This window comes from Phragmites australis, chromosome 15, assembly GCF_958298935.1.
Source record: "Phragmites australis chromosome 15, lpPhrAust1.1, whole genome shotgun sequence".
Classification (NCBI taxonomy): domain Eukaryota; kingdom Viridiplantae; phylum Streptophyta; class Magnoliopsida; order Poales; family Poaceae; genus Phragmites; species Phragmites australis.
Genome location: NC_084935.1, coordinates 20,087,658 through 20,105,263, shown reverse-complemented (window position 1 = coordinate 20,105,263; position 17,606 = coordinate 20,087,658). Strand labels below are relative to the sequence as shown.

Below are 17,606 nucleotides of genomic sequence, written 5' to 3'. Positions count from 1 at the left end.
CTTTGGGGTCCGAAAACCCTTTGGGAAGGGCGTGGCATGTAGGTTGGCCCACAGGGGAGAGTCATGGACTTGCAGGGGGTCCTCGTGACACCGGCTCCGAGGCTCCGGGGACCGAATGGGCTGGGTCCTTGCGCCAAGGGGTTCATTTGTTTCGTGGAGCTTGGGTCAGAACTGAGTCGCCCGTCTCGGGAACAGCGACGAAGGTGTGGCCAGCTTGCTGTTCGGCCCGCAAGGCTGTTCGTAGTTCCTCTATTTGGGCCAGGAGTGCCGCCAAGCGTGATTGCCGCTCGGGAAGAATGGTGCTTTCAGCAGTAGCACTGGTCGTAGCCCCTAGGGGCACAGTGGGGGCCTCACCTTGCTGCTGCTGGGTCTCCGGGGTAGAGAACCCTTCGGTGCCACCCGCGGCTGTGGTTACGGTTGGGTCGACGGTGGCCATAAGGTTCTCGTTCCCTTGGCTGGGGGGGCATTGTCGGTGCCACCTGCGTATAGCCGGCTGGACTATCGCGCAGGCGTGACTGGTGGGTCGACCGCCCTCGACACAGCCTTGGTGGTCTTCTTCTTAGGTGGCATCCTACCTCTCTTAGCACTTCTGTGTTTGAGTCCCCACGGACAACGCGCTGTTGAAGCAAGAGTTCGTCTTGTCCCAGCAAGTACGACGAGTTCTAAGGAGGAGACTCAAGCTTGGAGACGAAGTTTAAGAGGAAGGAACACCATGAATGTATTGATGGTAGAAAAAATGGATCGATCTCGGAGGAGTATCACAGCTTGACTTGCCATGTTTTACCCTCCGTCTTTCTGCTGTCTAGCTCGTCCCTTTAGCCCAAGCAACCATGGCTCCTATTTATAGGGCCGTGCATAGCTTGGCGTACAAGTTATCATAATGTACAAATATCTGGGATCTGACCGATTTACTGAGCCTTATCCTAGATAACTGCTTTCTACCATATCTGAGAGATAAATATCCACCATAGTAATTATCGTGTTGTCGGGCCCCTGAAGCGGGCAAGCCGGTCGCCAACTATGGCCTGGCGCCGCACTTTCAAAGGTGTCAGGATAGCCTCCATTATGCCGAGGTGTCAAAGCGGCGTCCACTAGCCTAGGCATTTAATGCCGATCACCTTCTTGCAAGCAAAGTACGATCAGTGCTCCCCTTCTGGTAGATCTTTCCTGAGGCCTGAGATTTGCCAAGTAGCCTCCAGGAAGCCGGCCTGAGCAGCGGGAGGCCGAGGCTTCGGGAGACCGAGCCTTTGGGAGGCTGAGCGTTCGGGAGGCAGGACTCCGAAAGGCCGGAGCTTCGGGAGGCCGAGGCTAGTTAAGCCAATAGGCCATCGTGGGTCCTTAACAATGACCCCCAACAGGGAATAATGGAAATTTTACAATAAAGCACCTGGACTTTTCTAAATTTACCAAAAGCCCCTAAATTTTGCAGTTTAGACCCTAAACTTTTCCTTAATTACAATTAGGTCCCTCTATTTTTACAAAAAGGCCCCTAAACTTTCTATTTAATTTAAAATAGGTCCTTTTCTTTTTCAGATTTAATCCAAAACTTGTTTTTAGCGTAACTTTCTCGTTCCAGCTCCGATTTAGATGATTTTCACGCGCACGTGTTCGTAGCGACATGTACCATCTTTTAGTACTCTTTTCATAGATGTTAGCAATTGTTTGGTGTAATGTTCTTAGATCGTTTTGTGTGTGCTTTTCTAGTGTATTTTGAGAGCAGACGCGGAGCAGTTCGAGAATCTCCAGGACCAAGTATTTGAGTCTGAGCAGCAAGTTGGTAGAGGCAAGTGTCCTTGAACATTCTGATTCTAGTTTTTCAAATGTGTTGTTTATTTCAAACATGCATGTTGTTAATATTGTATCATATTTACTTTTAGTACCCTATTTCATATTATCCTTGTCGCCTTAGCTATTAATAGTGGTTTATGGGTAATTTATGCTTAGCTTTGCACAAGGGTATGGATGGGTTGTCAGTTAAATATGACTAATAAACTATACAACGATGAGATGGAAATTATGGTAATTGTCGTAGCAACATGGAACATAGGGATATCGAACAGAAGGTTGTTTGATTATGGTGCGTGAAGCACAGGTGTGTGAAACACGATGGTGGGTGGTGGTGACTGCTCGGTATCCTAAGGACCGGTTTGTGGAGCGATAACCCAAGAAATAATGTCCAACCATGAGGCTTATATGGGTATGGCCTAGCTTAGTAATTAGCGAATCCTCGGCATAGAATAAGCCACTGGTGGTGTAGTGGAAGGGAAGAGTGATTCTTTTCGGAGCTACAGAGCGCATGAGGGGGCTTCTGGGTGGTGTGACTCCACTTTGACAGTGGTGAAACCTTAGCGGGCTTATTCTTGCTGGGAGGATGCTTTATAACAGCCTTGTAGTGATCTCCGGGCGACACACCATTGGAGTGTGTTAAGTGCTTGGCTGGCACGGCAACAAGGAAATCACAACTCGTGGAGAAAGCTGAACAACCTCTGCAAAGTGGAAAATCTAATATATCAGCCGTGCTTGGATCCTCATATCATTAGTTGGTTTGGTTTAGTTGTTTTGGTTGGTTACCTGTGAAGGGTAAATGTCAGTGGATGGTTCTTGATTACCTATGATGGGTATCAAGTTAGTTGGTTTGGGAACCTGATATGGATTTCAGGTAGTTGGAAAATAAGTGGAGATATTTCTAGGAGTTAGAAGTCTAGTGATGAATCACATAGTTAAATATGATGCTTTTATAACTCTTTTACGATAGCATAGTTGGCATTTATGCAAATTTACCTATTATAGCCTATTTCCTTAATCAAGCTTGCATGCCATATATTTCCCACACTTGCGGAGTACAATATATACTCACACTTGCTATTTCCATCCAAATGTGCATCAAACCGCTGCTCAAACAATGGAGACATTGAAGGAGAGCCAGACTTCTACATCGATGAAGACGGAGATTGTTAGGCTGGTGGATTCCGCGGTCAAAGGCCTCTGGAAGATGGGAGCTTCGTTGCATTTAGTTTGTGTGCTTTAGTTAAAGACTTTGAGGTCTATCTATTTTGTTTAAGTTAAACGTTGTAATAATTGCACTATGTGTGATACACTGATGAAGTCGTTGCATGTATGAAACTTGATCCTGGCATATATGTGGTTTGCATCTGGTTTTGTCCCTTTATAAAACCGGGTGTGACATTCGAATAGGTTCACACTTTGCAGAGGTTGTACAGCTTTACCCACGTGATATGCTCAGCCTCCAACCGTTCTAAGTGGAGTTGCGAATCATACTGAGACATTTCAATCACCTTTCCTGTTGGGCTTTTCTATGACATTTACCACCAAATACCAGTGGTCTTGTACTGAACGTCTGGTTCCCTTTTTAAACATTTGTTTGGTCTCTGCTTGCTCAAATAGTGGGCCATATAGTCACTTGACTGCTTGCTACTCTCAGCCTCCTAGTATGATACCCAACTCAGTCTAGTGAAGGAGAAGTCAAGTCGTGCTCATTCAGGATGCGTAGTTGCACGGGGTGGCTAAGCATGACGGCGTGGTGACTCGTTCTTTAAACAGCTAGGACAGGTATCTTCCGGCAATGAATACCACAGAGGTAACTCAAAACCCCGAGACCATCCTCATCCAGAGTACTACTCTACCTGCCCTGCCAAACAGTTTTCACCCATTTTAACACATCACCCACCATATCATACGACCTTAAGGATTTCACAATCATCATAGAATTCGCAACCATCAAGGATTCATGGCATATGAGTTATCACTGATAACCAAAGAGATCGGTGACGTCCTAAGAGGGGGTGAATTAGGACACTTAGAAGTATTTCGGCTCTAAAAACTACATAAGATAAACCTATATCAAATTCTATTTAGATGTGCTCTAGGTTTATCTAGTGTATTTACTCTACCGATCAAAGCATTTGCAACCTATAATAGAAGGTAAATTGCAAGAATATAAATGTGAAAATGTAAATAAGGTAGAGGGAGCAAACTCGGCACAAGAATTTTTTTCCCGTGGTATCAATGGCATGAATGCCACCCCTAGTCCATGTTGGAGTCCATAAAGGATATTCTCCAGGTTGGCACCCGGTCACAGCCCTTGAGCCACTTAGTCACAAAGACAAGGCCTCCACCTGGATGAGCCACCAAGCCACCAAGGCAAGATCTCACCACTAACTTCTTTTCCGGTTTCTTACTGTCGTGATCACTTTGGAGCTTGATCCACCAAAGCAAGGGTCTCCACGACCCTGCACAATCGCCTTGCCACGGCTCCACACCAACTCAGAGGGTCAACATGCTTGCCGGCGAGTCATTAAGACTCCAAGGTGCCAGCGTACCACTTTGTACAAGGTTTGATCACTCCTTGAACCGCTCTCTAGGCAGAAATGTCCTAGCAACACTCTCTCTAGGCCTATAAGCACTAATCACACTCTAATGGTGTGTTTAATTGACTTGAATGATCACTTTAAGCACTTTGGTGGCTTGGATGTCTTCTCAGGTGTTCATGAACTTCTCTGGACTCCAGCAATATATCACCCCTTCAAATGACTGAATGAAGGGGCATTTATAGCCTCATACTTGCGCACTAGTCGTTAACCCAACGGCTCTGAAAAGATGTTAACACTGGATAATCCGGTGAGAACAATAGTACTAACACCGGATCATCTGGTGAGTACACTCTCACAAACTAGCTGTTGGAACCCCACTCGAGCCTCTGTGAAAACCGAACACTCTGACGTATACTTCATCTTCATCACTGGACTATCAAGTGAGTTATCCTGAGCCATCCGAGGATTTCCTTCTTATCTATGTAAATTGTTCCGGTGTATGCATCTAGTGCAAATCACTTTATCACTAGACTATCCGATGAATTGACTACAGCCAACTGAGCCAATGCAACCCTCTCTGGAAATAATGCTCCGGTGTTACACAACCTTCATCACTGGACCATCTGTTGCCTTGAACTTTGTTCTACTTCTTTGCACTGTTTATTGTCCAGTGTATTGTCCGATGTTCATTCCATTTACACCGGACCGTTCGATGGGTTGAACCTTCGATCTTCAGCGACTGCATCCTTCTCTGGTAATAATGCTCTGGTGTATTCATCCTTCTCAACACTGGACCATCCGGTGAGATGAGACTTTTCTTATTTTTTCTGAAAATGCTTCGATGCAACTCCAACTGATTACCGGACTATACGGTGAGGCATATTCTTTAGCCCAACACCTTTTCTGGAAGAATTACTTCGGTGAGCACTCTGCTCAAACACCGGACCTTCCAGTGAGGTATTCAGGCCTCTCTCCCATTTGACAAATATACTCTTGTGAGTTCAACACCCAGAGCACCGGACCATCTAGTGAGGCAAATCTTCCTGAGACTTGTCCAATTCAGTCCAATTTTGCCCCAGCTACTGTGGCTTCTTCATGTATTATATCTGTGAGACCTACTAACATATATTCTTGACAAACATGTTAGTCCCATTGACTACGTTGTCATTAATCACTAAAATCACAATCATGGCCTAATGGGGCCATTTTCGCTACAATCTCCCCCTTTTTGGTGATTGATGACAACACAACCAAAACAAGTGGTAATACCTAATGTAAAGATCATTAGCGGGCACAAAGTCTTACCACATTACTTGGATGCATGTTGTCACCACCTAGTCCCTTTGTTGTGGCTCTTTTTTTCTCCATTTCCACTATCGCCCTTGAAAGACATATGCAAGAGTTTCTCTTTTGTCAATCTAGGTGCCTAGCATCTTTTCTTCTCTCCCTTTGTCAACTTTGGTATTCCTAGATGTCTTGCTTAATTGTTGCTACAATCTCCTTGTATTGTTCATCTTGCTTTCATCTTACTTTGGTTGTCAAACTTCTTCCCCTTTGTCAACAATCTCCCAAAAAGGCCTATAAACACATGTTGAACTCAAGGAAAAATACATTAGAGTACATGGAGAGAGCTAATAAAAGGATACCAATTGTATGGATATCACTACAAAAGAATGATATCAATTGTAGGCTATGAAAGCACATAGATCATAATTTATGAAACTCACATAATATAGTCTAAACTTTCCCTATATATTTGCATACATATAATGAGAAATAAATATATGCACAACTAGACAATATATCAAGATAGGAAGTTTAAGCCATATTATGCATGGATGTAGCTTAAATAAATAAAAGATATGACAATGATACCAATTAAAGTATTTAAGCATTGCATACCTCCAGAGATATGTTGATTGCTCCATGAGACTGATGAGTAATGTTGGCCTGATCTTCCGACAGGCTTCGACATTGATGATCCAAAGGCATTGATGATCCAAAGGCTTCGACCCGAACAAATCGTCTCCCTTGCAATCACTACACCACAGCTCCGATGGTTATCAACCGTGTCGCGCGGTTGACCTCGCCAAGAAAGCTCAATCCCTGCAAGCGTACCGAGAATACAAGCAAGAACGTAGAAGATGTAATCTGAAATATTGCGAATTGAATTCAAGCACTCGAAGTCGGGGTTCCACAAACACTTGCAGCGGCCTAGTCGGTCCGGAACAAGAGTGAAAATCTCACAACTGTGTGTAGATCAATATCTAAGCAAAACCCAACCCTAATTAGGGCGGCGACTACTGTATATAAAAGACTAGGGTCGGCCAAGGACCCCTGGACGTGTCCCTAATGGACTCCAACACGTTACACGGCCCAACGGCCCAAAAGATGGTGGTGCAGCACCCTGACAGATTCTGGATGTCACCTTGTTTCGAGAATTTGGACATGGGACCAGTTCCGTTGGAAAGCTTATCTCCTTATCTTTCGAACCATGTGTAGAACGTCGAAAACGGAGTCCGTATGCGTCCTGGGCGACGATTTTAGTGCAGGCTGGTCCTGGACTCCGAAACGGACTCGAACTTGATTGGACCTCCACCTTGGCTTGGGCGCCCTTGCTGTTCTTCTCCCGTGTTCCTAAGTAATAATACATCACAATTATTCAGTAGTATCCCATCCTTATCAAAATATAAAGGAACACTAAGGAACGAGCTCACCTCATGATTTAGTTGACGTGCACGAGCTCGTGTCAATGGACCTATTGTTGGAGGAATACTCGGTGTGTGTATCCGAAAGAGTGATGTCCTCATCAGAGACTACAGAAGATGTCACTAGAAATACATGTTAGTCTCAAAATCACAACCTATAGGATATACTCTCTCTAAATGTGTGCATACGAGTGTTGAATACTTGTGAGATATATATGCACTTGTTATCGATAACAATGTGGATTTATCCTATAGATTGGATCATGGCACATGAAAGATACCAATTGTAAAAACTAGTGCCAAGAAATGAACCTACAACTAATAAACTATATAGGTTGCTCATGGGTCAGAGATAAACATAGCAACCTACCATATGAAAACCTACATTAGGCATTGCAATAAATTTAAATAAGCATATGCAATCCTAGACGAGGCAAATGAGCTACAACAATTAAAAGAGTTTGCATCTAGCTCCATTACCTCTTTTACCTTTGGAAGGGGATTTCGGTATTTGATGATCGTGATCTTCATCAATGTGTCCATCTTGTATACTTGGCTTCTTTGCTTAAACCTTTACTTCATCTTGTAAGCCAAGCTTCCAAATCCCCAAGTCGACTTATGCTTCAAATCTTCTTTGAAACCTAAACCGATTGGGGCCCCTTCATATTGGTGATGACTTCCTTGGACACCCAAATGGGTTGGTTCCACCTCCGGTCTTTTCTCCCAACCATGTGTGCAACCACCTTGCCATTCTTCTTGAGCCTGTAGTGGTTACTCTTGATCTTAATCTTGTAGTTATACTTGGTGTAGAGGTTGGAGATCTTGTTGAAGAGATTCACCATCTTCTTCTTCTCCTTGATCTCCTTCTTGGCTTGCTTGCATTGCAAGGACTTGTGACCTTCTTGATGGCATTTGAAGCATGTCACGGTGGACCCCTCCGCAAGCTTCTTCACCATGGTTGTACGATTATCTTGAGGAGGTTGGACATGATTCTTGCCCTTTAGTCTTGTCAAGTCCTTGAGTTTTTCGACTTCTTTCTTGAGCTCATTATTTTCTTGCGCAATGAGGTCATTAGATGGTTCTACAAAAACATTCTCAATGCATTCCTAATTGCAAAGGGATGAGCTAAATAAAGTAATTAAATCATCACAAGAAGCGGAAGCATCTACCTTATGATTGTAATTAAATAGAGAGGTAAATTGCTTCAAAGGGACCTTAGTTTGAGATTCAGTGCACTCAAATTTCTCTTTAAAATCATCATGCTCCTTTTTAAAAAAATGAATTTGCGTAATAATTATTCATAATTAGTAACAAAGGTAGCATGAATGTCATTAAGTGCATTGAATTTATTAAGCTCTTTAGATTGTTTCTTAAGGGCACTTTGTTGGTCATTGATCAAATGAGGGAGTTCATCATAGGAAGGAGAATCCTCATCAGATTCATCATCACTTACATTTCTATCCATATCTTTGGTCATAAGGCACATATGAGATGACTTGCGCGATGACGACTTGTGTGATGACAACCTTGAGGAAGAGCATTTCTTGGAGGGGAGGATGGTGAAGCTTTCATCACTTGAGTTTGACACTTCATCATCGCTCACCCATCTCTTTATGCTAGCATGTGCATTGGCTCTTCCCTTGTCTCCCTCTTCTTGATTGGTCTTCTTCTCCTTCTTGATGTGATCAATTATGTTAACCAAGTCTTCAATGGGGATAGGATGATCAACCTTAGCATTGATCATCTTCATATTTTTCTCTAATTTTGAGAAGAGCTTGGACATCTTAGGATCATTTTCTTCATCACTTAATATGCTTTGATCATCCTCTTCATAGCTTGAGCTTGACTCTTACTATTGTCTCCTCATCCTTGCCTTCATATATTGACATTGAGATTTTTTGCTTGTTAGAGCAAGTTTCTTGGTGTTAGATGAGCTTCCACCCCTATATTCATTGTCATCTCATGGGTGAAGATTTTGCCGAGCACTTGACTTGGAGTCATCTTCTTGATGTCATTGTTATCGTATATGATAGACTATCAACTTGTACTTTGGAAGAAGAGCGTGAAGTATTCTTCTCACCACTTGATCATCTTCAATTGGCGTCAAACCTAACCTGTTGATCTCATTAACAAGAATTTTCAAACATGAGTACATATCATTAGCATTTTCATGGGGTAGTTGCTTGATGCATTTGAGCTTTGTAACAAGCACATGATATTTCTCATTGTGCACATCATTTGTGCATTCATGTATTTCAATGAGACTAGTCCAAATATCATGCGCATTGGTGAGAGAATAAACATGATTAAATGCATCAACACATATAGATGATAAAAGGATACTCTTGGCAAATGCATCTAATTGTCTCTCCTTGTTGGTGATGCGAGGTCTCATCCTCATCCTCGATGACTCTCCAAACATCCAACCCTTGGGCTTGCAAATAACAAATCATTAAAAATTTCCATCGAGGAAAGATTATACCATCAAAAAGTGGAGTACTATGGGAATTCATCCCAACTCCAAACGTCACAACTCACTAGGCGGTGAAGCCTGAATGATAACAATAAAACTAAGGCTCAAATACCACTTGAATTGGTGAAACCTTGCAAAAGGTGTGAAGCTTTAACACAAATTTTAGAGCTAGATGTGAGCCCTAGCTCTGATACCAATTGAAGGGTTCGTGACATCCTAAGAGAGGAGGTGAATGGAAACTTAGAACTATTTTAGCTCCAAATACTACACAAGATAAACCTATATCAAATTCTATCTAGATGTGCTCTAGGTTTATCTAGTGTGTCTACTCTACCGATCAAAGCACTTGCAACCTATCTAAGAAAGTAAAATGCAAGAATATAAATATGAAAAGTAAATCAGGTAGGAGCAAACTCGGTACAAGGATTTTTTTTTCCGTGGTATCAATAGCATGAATGCCACCCTTAATCTACGTTGGAGCTCCACAAAGGATATGCTCCCGGTCGGCACCCGGTCACGGCTCTTGAGCCACCAAGTTACAAAGACAAGACCTCCACCCAGACGATCCACCAAGCCACCAAGGCAAGGTCTCACCACTAGCCTCTCTTCCGGTTCATTGCCGTCGTGTTCACTTCAGAGCTTGAGCCACAAAGGCAAGGGTCTCTGCGTTCCCGCACAATCGTCTTTCCCTCACTCCACACCAAGTCAAAGGGTCAACAAGCTTGCCGATGAGTCACCAAGACTTCAGGGTATGGGCGTACCACTTGGTACAAGGTTTGATCACTCTTTGATCCACTCTCTAGTTATCAATCACCTAACAACACTCTCTCTAGGCTTATAAGCACTAATCTCTATTTAATAGTGTGCTTAATCGCCTTGAATGATCACTTTAAGCACTTTGGTGGCTTGAATGCCTTCTCAGATGTTCATGAACTTGTCTAGACTCCAGCAGCATACCACCCCTTTAAATGACTGAGTGGAGGGGTATTTATAGCCTCAAACTCGTGCACTAGCTGTTAACCCAACAGCTCAGAAAAGTTGTGAACACTGGATGATCCAGTGAGAACAATAGTACTAACACTGGATAATCTGGTGAGTACACTCTTACAAACTACCCATTGGAAGAATACTAGACACTCCGGTGTATACTTCATCTCCATCACCGAACTATCCGATGAGTAATCCTGAGTCATCCGAGTCTTTCCATCTTCTCTGTGTAAATTCCTATGGTGTATGCATCCAGTGCACATCACTACATCACCGGACTATCCGATGAGTTGACTTCAGCCAACTGAGCAAATGCAACTCGCTCTGGAAACATGCTCCGGTGTTACACAGCCTTCATCACCGGACCATCCCGTTGCCTTGAACTTTGTTCTGCTTCTTTGCACTGTTCATTGTCCGGTGTATTATCTGGTATTCATTCCATTTACACCGAACCATCTGATGGGTTGAACTTTTGATCTTCAGTGATTGCATCCTTCTCTGGTAATAATGCTCTGGTACATTCATCCTTCTCAACATCGAACTATCTGGTGGGTTGAGCCTCCTCTTCTTTCTCTGGAAATGCTCTGGCGCAACTCCCACTGATCACCGGACTATACGGTGAGGCATATTCTTCAGCACAACACCTTCTCTAGAAGAATTGCTCCGATGAGCACTCTGCTCAAACACCGGACCTTCCGATGAGGTCTTCAGGCCTCTCTCCCATTTGACAAATATACTCTGGTAAGTTCAACACCCAAAGCACCGGACCATCTGGTGAAGGAAATCTTCCTGTGACTTCTTTTATTCAGTCCAACTTTATCCCGGCTGTGATGACTTCTTCATGTGTTGCATCCATCAGACCTACTAACATATGACAAACATGTTAGTCCTATTGACAATATTGTCATTAATCACCAAAATCACAATCATCTCCTAATGGGGCTATTTTCGCTATAATAATAGTAAATCTCATCTCCGAGGGGAGGTGTTTTTAAAAGCGACGTCTCCGAGGGGACGTATTCAATAATAAGCATGCTAGATATCAAGATGTCATTTTCCATTAATATAGATAGCAACAGGTAATCCTAGGGTGATATGTATTTTGTATGATAACAATTATGGTATGACAAGTATTGATAGAATTAACTACTATATGCAGTTTGTAAAAGCGCAATATATACCACATGCAATATGTCTAGATTTAAGTTGATCATGTACATTAAATAAAAATATAGGTTCAATATGATCAAGGAGATAGGACTTGCCTTCTGATAAGCCCATGGCTCCTTTGGATATGATCAATACCGCAAATAATCCTCAAATCATACAAGGTCCAACTACAAGAGCACATGCACGACAATTAGACCACCAGGTGAACTCGTTTCTCACTGTTCATGTTTCCTTTGATGGATTACTACTAAATTCTTGTGATATTTTATTGCTTAGGAACATGGGAGAAGTACTACAATCTTACTCAGACATCACCCCTCGAAGGTCAAGTCTACTCGGACTCGAGACAGAGCTCTAGTCGAAGTTGTGGTCGTGATCGAGTCTCAAGACAACACCTTAGTAAAATGGGCATAACTCTCTCATACGAAGTCTGTTTTAGGCGTTTTTGGACTTGCTGGAAAGCTTATGTCTATCCCTTACCAATGGATCTATGCTTGACCAAATATTCCTTATAGTTTAGTAAGAGTCGAAGGAATAAGATGTTGCATTACCGTTCTGGACCCTATCGAGTTTTGTAATCGTGTCGAGGTCGGAGTCCAGGTTGTACATGCCTCTTTCCACGGCTGCAAAACCCTAAGTTGACCCCTCATGTCCCCTATAAATATAAGGTATTCTTCATAGTTTATGCTCGGGTTTAGCTTAGATTATTCTGTTTTAGACAGTTTCATCGTTTATCGGTTTGTTGAACCCCAAACTCGAGTACTTCATTGGTAAATAGTAATACTCAGATTGCATCTACCTGTTCTTGCTTGTGTTCTCGATTTTCTTGCAGGAAAAGCCTTCTTGGCAAGGTCAACCGCGTCTTAGCACGGTTGATAACCACTGAGTAGTGGTGTAGTGGTTGCGATGGTTCTTGATCTGTTCTGGCTGGAGCCTTTGGATCATCAATGTCAAAACTCCACCAATAGACTTATCATATTACCTTCGGAAGATTGGGCAAACGTGCATCACCTTCTTCGAGGTTTTCTTCAAAGTCTTGGTTGTAGTCGGGATCTTCCTCGCTCCTGACACTTCATGCGTAGCACTCGTAGAAGTCTAGCGGTACTGTAATTGCAACTACGTTCAGTAACGAGCTATGCCGGAGAACAATCAAATTTAACACAAAATTGAAAGCCAAATGAGCCCTGATGGATATCACACTATGATAGATGGGTAGATCACGAAGTTAGATGAATTTTGGCAAAGGAATCACCGAAGTCAGAGCCACAATGGAGAAGTTATCACTCCTGAAAGATTTAATCTAAAATTAAATCAAAAAATTATGAAAATGTACTATTCATGGGTGGGGCCCACTGAACAGTAGCCTAAGCCCACTGAACAGTAGCCTAAGCCCACTGAACAGTAGCCTAAGCCCACATGAACAGTAATTTGATGGGACCCACATGAACAGTGTTGGGTTGGCCAAACTGGGCTTAGATGGGCTGAGTCTGAGCCTGAATGGATCGGGTCAGGCTTTGGGCTGCACAGTACTGGGCTGTATAGTACGAGCCCACTTAGGATTGGGCTAGTGGTTTAGCAGGCCTTGGCGGTGGGCTTTCAAGCTGGGCTGGCCCACGGGGCGCGGCCACTGGGAGGCTGGGCCGCCTTAACAGGCCAGCCCACTAGTGGCTAAGCTACACCAGCTTGGCCAGGCCACACGGTGCGTGAATAGCGTCCCAGCTATGTGGGGGCACACAACGGCGAAGGGGGATTAGCGAGCAGTAGAGAGGAATCGAGGCAGAACGACGCCGGAGAGCTCACCGAAGTTGGTTTCCCGCCGGGGTTTCACGACAATGAGCGGACATCGGGCTTCTACGCGACAAGGTGGACTCGACGGAGGGCTCATCGGCGGCAGCTGACGGCGAAAGCGATACCAGACGGCGGTCGAAAAGGGGGCAACGGCACGGGCAAAATCGGATACCACCTCCCCTACACAGAGGTGCCATCTTGCAAATAAAAGGGGCCTGAGGCCCCTAGCCATCACAGCACGATGACCGGCCTCACATACACAGCACCAGCACACTAGCAGCGACCACTACAGGGCGGCGGAAGGCAAAAGGCATTGTGGCGTGTGGCTACATGCTAACAGAGAGCTTGAGGTGGTGACAAGCTATCTATGCGGACATGAGGGGGAACCGGGAGGCTCACTGGTGTTTGTGTTGAAGTAACAGGAAGGCAGCTGACGGTGAGAAGCTGCAGCGGCGATGGTGTTGTCTCGACTTCATGCACAGGAGGCTCCCGTCTGGCTCCGGGTGGACAGACGGCAACGCAGGGATGGCGGTGGCTCCTAGGTGCTCCTCGGCAGCTTGTGGGGGTAGGACGTCCAAGGCGAGGTCACTACGGCGGCAATGGCGAAGGCAATAGTGCGATGGTGAGGAGAAATGAAGAAAGAGAGAGAGAAAGACCAGGCTACGCTATTTATAAATGGGGGAGGGGAGATGGAGAGAGAGACGGTGGGCACGTGATGTCGAGCAGACGTCGCAGGCAGTGTCGCGATGAGGTGGCAGATGGCGCCCACCATTTTCCCTGCGGTATGGGCGGCCTGCGCTATCCACGCGCGAACAGGGCATGAAAGTCGCACGGCATAGGCGCTCAGGCATGGGCAGAGGGAGAGCGAGAGCGAAGGGAGAGAGCGGGAGAAGCAGAGGCTGGTCAGGACGCGTGGGGATATTTCCCGGAGGAGGAAGGAGGAGAGGTGTGGGCGCTCGTCAGATTGCCGACAGGTGGACGGCCACGCAACGCGCGGCGCGGGATCGTGCGTGGGAGTAGGCCTGCGCAATGCGGGCGAGCTGGGCTGACAACGCGGTGGCATGGGCTAAGCGCACGGGAGGGAGAAGGGGAAGGGAGTCAGGCTAACCAGGCCGAGAAAGAGAGAAGGGAGAGAATTTGAGCCCGGGGTGGATAGGAGAAGAGGTGTTTTGGGATTAAATTCAAATGTGTGTTTTGAATTCGTATTTTACTTTGGATTGAGATCAATTCAAATAAACATATTTGAATTATGATTTGAACTTGAATCTTGAGCTTCCTAAGATGATTTGAATTAAGGAATTTGAATTTGAATTGGATTTGAGCTGAATAGAACCTAAGAGTAGATTGAAAATGGAGAGACATTCAATTTTAAATCTCCACACAAAGAACCATAAAAACTTCAAACCAAGCACATAAATCAATCTAACGCAGAGACTATTTTAGAAATAAATTTAGTGAAATTTTGGAATACTTAGTCCAACTAATATATATAAATGTATACATATTGGTATATATATATATTCATATACATATACATATTTTCTTGAGTTTAGTTAGCTTAATTAAACATGAAATTTTTTAGAGTGAAATTTGTAAGTAATTTATATGCTAAAACTCAGGATATAACAGAACTATAAGGGATCTTCCTACCTTAGGTTCCGTGCTTCATTTGCTTGCTTTCCTGATGTAGGAAACATACAGTTGTGCCATCTCTTATGTTATTGTTTGCTGAAAAAAGTAGAACAGCTTGATCTATCACAAGTTTGTTTAGTTGTTTGTGCCATGGGCTATCACAAGCTAGAGAAAGGGAAGCGATTGGCATGAAAATTATTTAGTCAACTCTGGATATATGCATTTTAGCCAAGCAAAAAAATTGGTACATCTCAGTCCTTCATTATACAGCTGATAAAAGAATAAGCGCTGTAGCTATAGGAATTATGGATTGATGAATTAAGCTATTGACTTTCACAGGAGCCAATGAGAGCCACTTCAGCCTGCAGCTATTGTAAACCATTACTAGCTTAGTATTGGCTTCAGTACCAGCCTACCAGGATATGCCATATAAATATTGTATGAGCATGAATGGAGGAGGCTTCCTTTTAGTTGTAGTCAATATGTCTGTTGATGTTGGACTAGGAAACTGTTGGTTCAACTCTTAATATTTGATATCACAACGCAAACAGCATCAGGATAGAAGTTAGACAAACCATTATGCTTGATAAATACATCAGTATCATTTGTTAGGTACATATTTGTGCTACAATATGGGATTATATGATACAGGAGAGAAGGCGAACCCACCCCAGTGGATGTGTCTATACTGTTAACAACGAACGTCCACAGAATTCCTTAATATTTCTACAAGTGTGGTCATGTTAAATAATTAATTGAGACAATTCATCTGTTCGTGTAATTTATTTATGTTTGGAACTATTTAACAGAATATCGAGCAAAAATTAAGCTTCTGACATCCACAATTTAGCTTTTGTTGATCTTTTGAAAAATTAAGCTTTTGCATGACCTTTTGAACTTTAGCTATGGCGTGATGTTAGCTGCAGTCTTGTCTTGATTGTGGTCGAGTTGTGCGTTTGTATGCCTGATGCTTGTGGTAGTGCGGCATGCGAGTGCACTCTTTAGGACCTGGTCCTGGATGCTTGTTACTTCTGTTTCTTAAATGGAACGGGGTCTCACCTTGTTTCTAAAAAAAAGCTTATGACATCCATAATCTCTTCTTTTGATGCCTAAAAGACTAAAACCCCTGTTTTTCTTTTATGATTCGGACAATCAATTAACAAATCTTTGGACATCAACTGCCTATTGTTCATGTCCCTTAATTTTGGTTTGTTAAGACTGCAATTGAATAGCTTACTTCATTCACTTACTCGAGATTTTTTTTCATAATACAGGTGAAATCAAACATAATTTAGTAGGGTACCGGTAAACATGGTTCATGTCGTGTCATTTTTAGGATATTAATTGTAATCTCACTAACATTTGATTATTTTACACTTGTAGGCACGTTCAAGCTGACCTGCAATTTACAAAAGATTACCCCAATAAGCCACCAACTGTTTAGTTTGTCTCGAGGATGTTTCACCTAAATAGTATGTTCTCTTTAGATGATGTTCTTTGTTCATGTTGTTGCTTTTAGAAGTAACTAAATTATCCTCATATATTGAAGCCTTAATAAAAATGGTTTAATACCATCATTTGCTTTCTAGTCTATGCGGATGGAAGCATCTGCTTGGACATCCTACAAATCCAGTGGAGCCCAATATATAATGTTGCGGCAATAATGAAATCTATTCAGGTATCATTTATTTCATTCTCAACCCGTCCAGCGAAATCTTTCATTTTGTTTTATCGTTGCACTGTCTGTTGTGCTGCTGTAGTTGACTAACAGCTTGTGATAGCCAGTAAAAAGTTCATACTTGGTTTTTATGTGTGTTCAGTGTATGCTCGAATAAGAATGTAAACTTGATTGTACAGTGGTGTATTGTCTAGTGTTCAAAATAGTGTATTTAGTATTTGCAGTGCTTCAACAATATTAACAATATTATAGTTTGAAAAATACTTCGACGATGATAGATTGTTTTAAGAAGTCAACGATGTTATCGTATGCGAACTTTAGACTCTTGTTGCAACGCACATACATTTAACTAGTACTCACAAAATCATTAAAAAAATGGAAAAAAAAATGTAAGAACATTTCATCACTAACCCATACAAATTTTCTTACAAGTTCAAGAAAACTCTGTAGCATACCAGGTCCTTCTTTTAATAAGTTCAAGATTTGAATCCCATAAATATTCAAGTTTTTTTATACATATTCAAAAAATCGTACAACAAAAATTTCGAGGGTGGTACCATGTAGGGATGGCGCTTCGTTTTGGTCTTGTGCGTGCCGCGTCGGCACCAACCCTGGGAAATTGCTGCCGCTTCTTGTGCTGAATCTATGCCCTTCATACCCAAATCTGCACGGAATAAGAGATGGAGGGCTTGGAGGAAGCGGAGGGATCAAGGATGGTTGGGATGAAGTGGCCTGGAGGGCAGCGTCGGGTGAATACTGAAGATAATTGTGAGGTTAATCGAATGATATAATTCTTAGAAACTAGAAGCCCGGGAGGTGGGGATGGTATGCGCTCAATG

At 43.1% G+C, this 17,606-nt stretch overlaps 1 pseudogene; it reads left to right on the top strand.

The window, feature by feature from the left end:
• The window catches only part of LOC133892184 (ubiquitin-conjugating enzyme E2 2-like), a 56,041-nt pseudogene extending 39,174 nt beyond the window's left edge, over window positions 1-16,867 (top strand).
• The last annotated feature ends 739 nt before the right edge of the window (window positions 16,868-17,606 follow it).